Source organism: Orycteropus afer, unplaced genomic scaffold, assembly GCF_000298275.1.
Source record: "Orycteropus afer afer isolate SDZICR_OR568_19922 unplaced genomic scaffold, OryAfe1.0 scaffold00668, whole genome shotgun sequence".
Classification (NCBI taxonomy): domain Eukaryota; kingdom Metazoa; phylum Chordata; class Mammalia; order Tubulidentata; family Orycteropodidae; genus Orycteropus; species Orycteropus afer.
The window spans coordinates 666,621-672,457 of record NW_006922255.1 but is presented as its reverse complement, the minus strand read 5'-3'; positions in this window follow the sequence as shown (position 1 = coordinate 672,457).

Below are 5,837 nucleotides of genomic sequence, written 5' to 3'. Positions count from 1 at the left end.
AAAGCACAGTTTCACACGGTTCTGCACTTTTATAGCAATACTTGCCATTTAAAGAGCACCTTTAAAATCTGTTTATAGTTATTTGGTTCATTCTCTCAACAAATTTCTCTCAAGTTTGTTTTGTACTATTACTTTCCTAACCTAAAGTTCCTGGCACTGCTTAGATTAGAAAAATGAGGGCTCCTTGCTCCCACTTCCACATTTTACACAAGTCCCTGAAATAATCTAGATCTTTTCACTGTCCCAGTTCAGGGAAACTGGAGTATGGTCTCACCCCAGTGGCTGTTTCTTTTCAGCTACCACCAGTGAAGCTTGCAGGTAGAAAAACATGAGAGTATGTGTATCTATGCTTTTAGGGAGGTGGAGGTGGGGTGGAGGATACAAAATTGATCGAGATGCTAGCCCAGCACTAATAAGCCAAAGGAGCTAAGTTAAAAATCAGTATTGAAACATTCGTGTGGGTAGAGGGTGTAATCAGTCATCTACTTCCTTAGAGTGAAGTCTTCCCAGGTTGGTGACACTGATAGAAAATTTCACCATGTAAAATCCAAGCTGTGGAGGTTGGTGGTTGGAGTTGATGGGTGATACAACGTTTATAAACAGTACTGCTGAGGAAGACAGTAGAGGGGTCTGTTGTGTCAATTCAATAACACTTAAGAAAAAAAGTCTGTGTTAAAGAATCCCTCATCTACCCATCCACTTACTAAAGGGATTGAACATGTTAAGAGCCATCAATGCTCCATCCAAGAAATTCCAGATTGATATTTTTCCCACTGAGATTTCCTTGACTGTGAGGCCTGTCACCTTTCTCCACTGTGGGAACTTTGTGAAGACAGCCTTCATTTTCTTGGATAGGCCACAGATGGGAAGGTGGATGGAGGTGAACAATGGAGAGCCTGTGCCTCATGCAGGGCCGGAGTTTATAAAGCAGGATGTTTGAGTTTGCTTAGAAATACTGGCATTCTATACTCTTTCACTTATTCTTACTCAAGTCTGGCTGTTATAATTTAACATTTATCAGGCAACATTAGTATAGGCTGAAGAAATCTCGGCTTCCTAGTATGTTTCTGCTTACAGTTACCTCCTGTCATCACCTTTGTAACAACTCAGCCTAGAGTCTGTATTGGTCTTGTTCTCTGATCCATATGACAGTGATGGCTGAACAAGGGAACATTCCTACACATTTATCTACCAAGTTAGGGAACACTGTGGGATAGTAATATATGTTCTCAGTTTATCTTCCTTGCAATCTAGTTAGGCAGGAAGAGCAAGGTTTATTTCCATTTTTCACCTGAATAAACCCAAACTCTGAGAATAACCAAGTCAGTGTATGTTCAATTGCTGGGTATGTGACATTGAGCAAATCACATCATCTTCTCAGGCCTCAGTTTCCTCCTCTGTAGAATGGTGCAATATTTTTATCTTGTTTCTGTGAGGATCATGTGGGATAATGCAGGAGGAAACACCTTTTAAATTATTCCAAAAAGGGTAAGAGAGTAAAATGGTTAGTTATGCTGGGATTCTTATTTTTGTCTGTAATATACCCATGTTGCAAGGTTATGAGAATGGACTTCATTTTTTACCCTTTAACTATTCTTTAGGTTCTGGAGCTGCTATCGGGCTCACACTATCTGAATATAGATCTTCTTGGAAAGAGTTAGGCTTCTGAGAATAATCACATAAATTTACATCTAACTTTTCATGGATTCTGAAGAATTTGCCCATCTCTCATTTGTTAACACCATGCTCCATTTTAGGCATTCCATCCATATCTCTCTGAGAGTCTTTGCTGCTGTTGCATAAAAGTGATGCAGGCACTGATCTTAAAATAGCTGATACCAGTGCCATGTTTTTAGTCTAAATAAATAATATTTATGTCAGGAAAGAGGAATCCTTGTGGCACAGTGGTTAAGTGCTCGGCTGCTAACCCTTCTGAGGAAGAAAGATGTGGCAAACTGCTTCCTTAAAGATTACAGCCTTGGAAACCCTGTGAGACAATTCTAAATGATGTCCTATAGAGTCACTATGAGTTGGAATCAACTCAACTGCAATGAGTTATGGGTTATGTCAGAATCATAGAATAGCAAAAACACCCAGTGTTAATGTCCATTTCAGAAAGGATAAATTGTTCCTGCATGTTTTGTTGTTGTTTGGTTTGGTTTGGGTTTGTTTTTCTCTATAGAGACCTTTTTATTAAGCCATAAGAAGGACAAAGACAATCATCCACAATGAAGGTAACATCAGCATGCAGACAGTAATGTTGTTGATGTTGTTATGTGCCCTCGAGTCCGACCCAACTCATAGCGACCCCTCCTTAGGTTTCCAAGGCAGTATCACTATGGAAGTAGATTGCCCCATCTTCCTTCCGAGGAGTGGCTGGTGGATTTGAACCGCCAGCCTTCTGGTTAGCAGTCAAGTGCCTTAACCACTATGCTACCAGAGCTCCCATGTAGACAGTAAAGCAGCCAAAAAGAGTCTGCAGACTCATGGCCATGGGGCTAATTATATATGACAGAAAACAAAGGAGAATATCACAAAATCATGATTTATGGCAGATCAGTTCATCTCTGTTGCGGGCAGGACTACAGAAGCAGGAAAATTACCATGATTGGGATATGTACACAATTGAAGATTAAAAGGGTTACAGGATTGGTTCAGGGACTTGACCACTTGGCTATATGGTGATCAGGGTATGACTAATGACCATGTGGCACTGAGTCATAGACACAAGGGGGCTACAAGACAGTATCAGGACCCCAACTTTAACTTACATTAGATAACATATGGCTTTTTTCAATCAGGACACATCCAGGCAAGTTCTCTAGTTCTTTGTGTCAGCATAATCTATTTTCAACCACCCTTTTCCTGAGAGCAAACTGCCCCTCCCTAGGTTTCCCTGGACTTGTCTATGCAGAGCCACATGGCTAGATTAATGATCAGAAAGAACTCAAATGACATCTGAACTTATGTCAAGATTCAAAATGAAGTTAGGGCTCCCGCTATAGACTACAGCCTTCCACAAACCGAGTGCCTTAGAATTTAAGCTCTAATACATCCCTTCCTCTGATCATGGACTTTATTTAAAATCTTTTTATCACACTTACTTTTGTGTGCTTTCTTCTTAATGGACAGATTAATGCCTCTTTTAGATGGCTGCTTGATTTAAGACAAGCTTTTAAGACCCCAGACACTATCTTTTTTGATAGCTGGGCACCATCTAATTTCTTCATCATGTTTTAGTATAGAACCCAACCTTCAGTGATCATTTTATGAGGGTAAGTACAGAGAAGGGCCACAATGGAAGAGCTACTTGGCCTGTGATTAAGCTACAACCTGTAAAGTGGGAATTCAAATCCTTTTGTAGACTATATCTTGTCAATATATATGACTCACTTCATTGGCAGCATATTCTCTTTCTAAGAGATTATGTTAGAAGTAACCTTCATACAATATTTGATAATTCTAATAATATTAATCCTGTCGATAGTATAGTTTAAAATACTAATGAGAAAATTATAAAGGAAAGTTTTTCAATTAAAACACAATGAAAAGTTTACCTACACAAATTATAAAACTTAAATTATAGAACAAAACTACTTCAAAAACATGAGGGTCAGGCACAAAGCAATAATTTCAATAACATTTATTCACTAAGGGAAAGCTATTAATCTACAGAACCTAAAGACATGTAAGACAAAAGCAGTAAATATGAAAACAGATAGCAAATATACTGATAGTCTGTATGGGAAATTCTTACCAGTCAAATAAACCCAAGCGGCCAACATAAAGCAACCACAAAAGCAATAAAGATTTAAACAAAGTCCAATAAATTCAAAGTCTGTGACCTTGTGAAAGTTTGTCTGCTTTTGCCCACTAGGGCATTTCATTTTCAAGTCCAACTGAGTGCTTTAGTTCCTTTAATCTGTGACAAATGTATTTTAAGGTATAACACCTTTGAATTCAGCTGTATACGGATTGGTAAGGAGAACAATGTTTGATGTATTCCAGTGAAGTTCTAATGAGTCTTTCAACTGGTGTCTCCAATATATTTTGGGGTGAAATCAGGTAAACTTGGAGATCAAAAGCTTCTCTCACCTGTGAAAAATATAACACTTTTGCAAGACAGTCTAAAGTGCAGGTAGCCTAAGGCATGTTACCTCCTGAACATAAAAGCAAGGAAAAACATTTGGTTAAGGATTGTCAAAGATACATGATTAGCAAGATAATACAGGAGCCAGTTGGGGGTCTTTAGTTAATCTGTTTAAAACATACTAAGATGCCTTGCCCTTGTTTACCTAACAGTCATGGATCACCTTCTCAGAAACAGAAGTGGCACCTAAGACAAAATAAATGCAGTCTGAGTCAAACCTTGTATCAGCTATTTTAATTAGGTTAAGTGTTCTAAGATTTTGGGGTTCCCTTGCATATTCTCCCCTCTTCTGGTCAAGATATTCCATAGAAATTCTTAAATCACATCACAAGAGTGTCATCTCCTAATTGGACACTCTGCTTCTGTGATTTTAAATTAATATAAGTGCAGGCAAGGTCACACTGGAGTAATCACTTGGTTTCCCAAAAAAGGCTGACTCAAGGTGAAGTCAATCTTTTCTGAGGACCTAGCTTCATCAAGACACCTAATTTTTTGTATAGCAAAGAAAGGTGGCAGTTTGATTACAAGCATTAGACAGGCATTTCATATCACATTGTCTCAAAGATCAATTAAAATAACAACTGATTTCACCTAAACCTAATGCCCAGTCTGATTTTTTGAGTCTGTTTCTCTAAACAGACAGAAATCCTCAAAAGATCACATCAGGGAGCACTAATTTATCTGGACCATTGTTTGACTCAAAAATGGCTTTCAGGCATGTTTTTCCAAGGATCCAGTTTCAAAAGGACTCCTAAGGACAATGGTCTTCCATGGAAGCCAGAAATCTGGAAACATTAACAATATTAGACCAATTGGCTGAATTAACCCACAAAACCAAAATTCTAAGGTCTTTGTACCAAGGAAATAAATTCCATAAGGTGTTTGTTTATAAATAAGCAGCATCTTAGCAGAGACTACATTCTGTAAAACTTCAGACAGTGTGTTAATACAAACACAGAAACATTTATCTATTAAGACACAAAACTGTTCCTCTCAATTTTTTGTATCAGCTATATATAGTCTGTGAACCCATCACCTTCTACACCAGAGTTCTGGAAATCTGGATTCAGTCTAGTAGGACCCATATTCTAAATATCACAGTCTTTTCATAAATCCAATATAGTCCATCTTTCTGTTGGAATATTTTGGTCAAGGATTTCTGCAAGTCATCAATGTAAGGGCTTCTCTGTAAGTGATGAAACTTAATACGGCCATGGTTAACTTTTAATAATATATTTTTAATGTCCCTTTAGTCTTATGTATTTCACTGCACATAAATTATATTTCATAATAATATATTTTTAAAAAAATGTAAGATCTGATGCGAAATCAAATATAGAACCAATGTAAAACCAAATAAAGTAAATTTAAATAAAAAGGAACATTAGACAATATCACTAAACATAATGATTAACTTTATTTTCAACAAGGTTTAAATGCAACACACAATAATCTTGAGACATAATATTATTTTCCAAGACTATCAAGTGTCTAAAGATCTGAATTCAGCTCTATAGGTAAGTGGAGTAGTTCTGCCAGTTAAACACAATGGCTATAATACTGCTTTCAAAAGAAACAAAGCTGCAACCAAGTTAGCAATTAATATAACTAAAATTATGACATAATGACTGGTAGCATAGTGGCTAAGTCACTTGACTGCTAACCAGAAGGCTGGTGGTTCAAACCC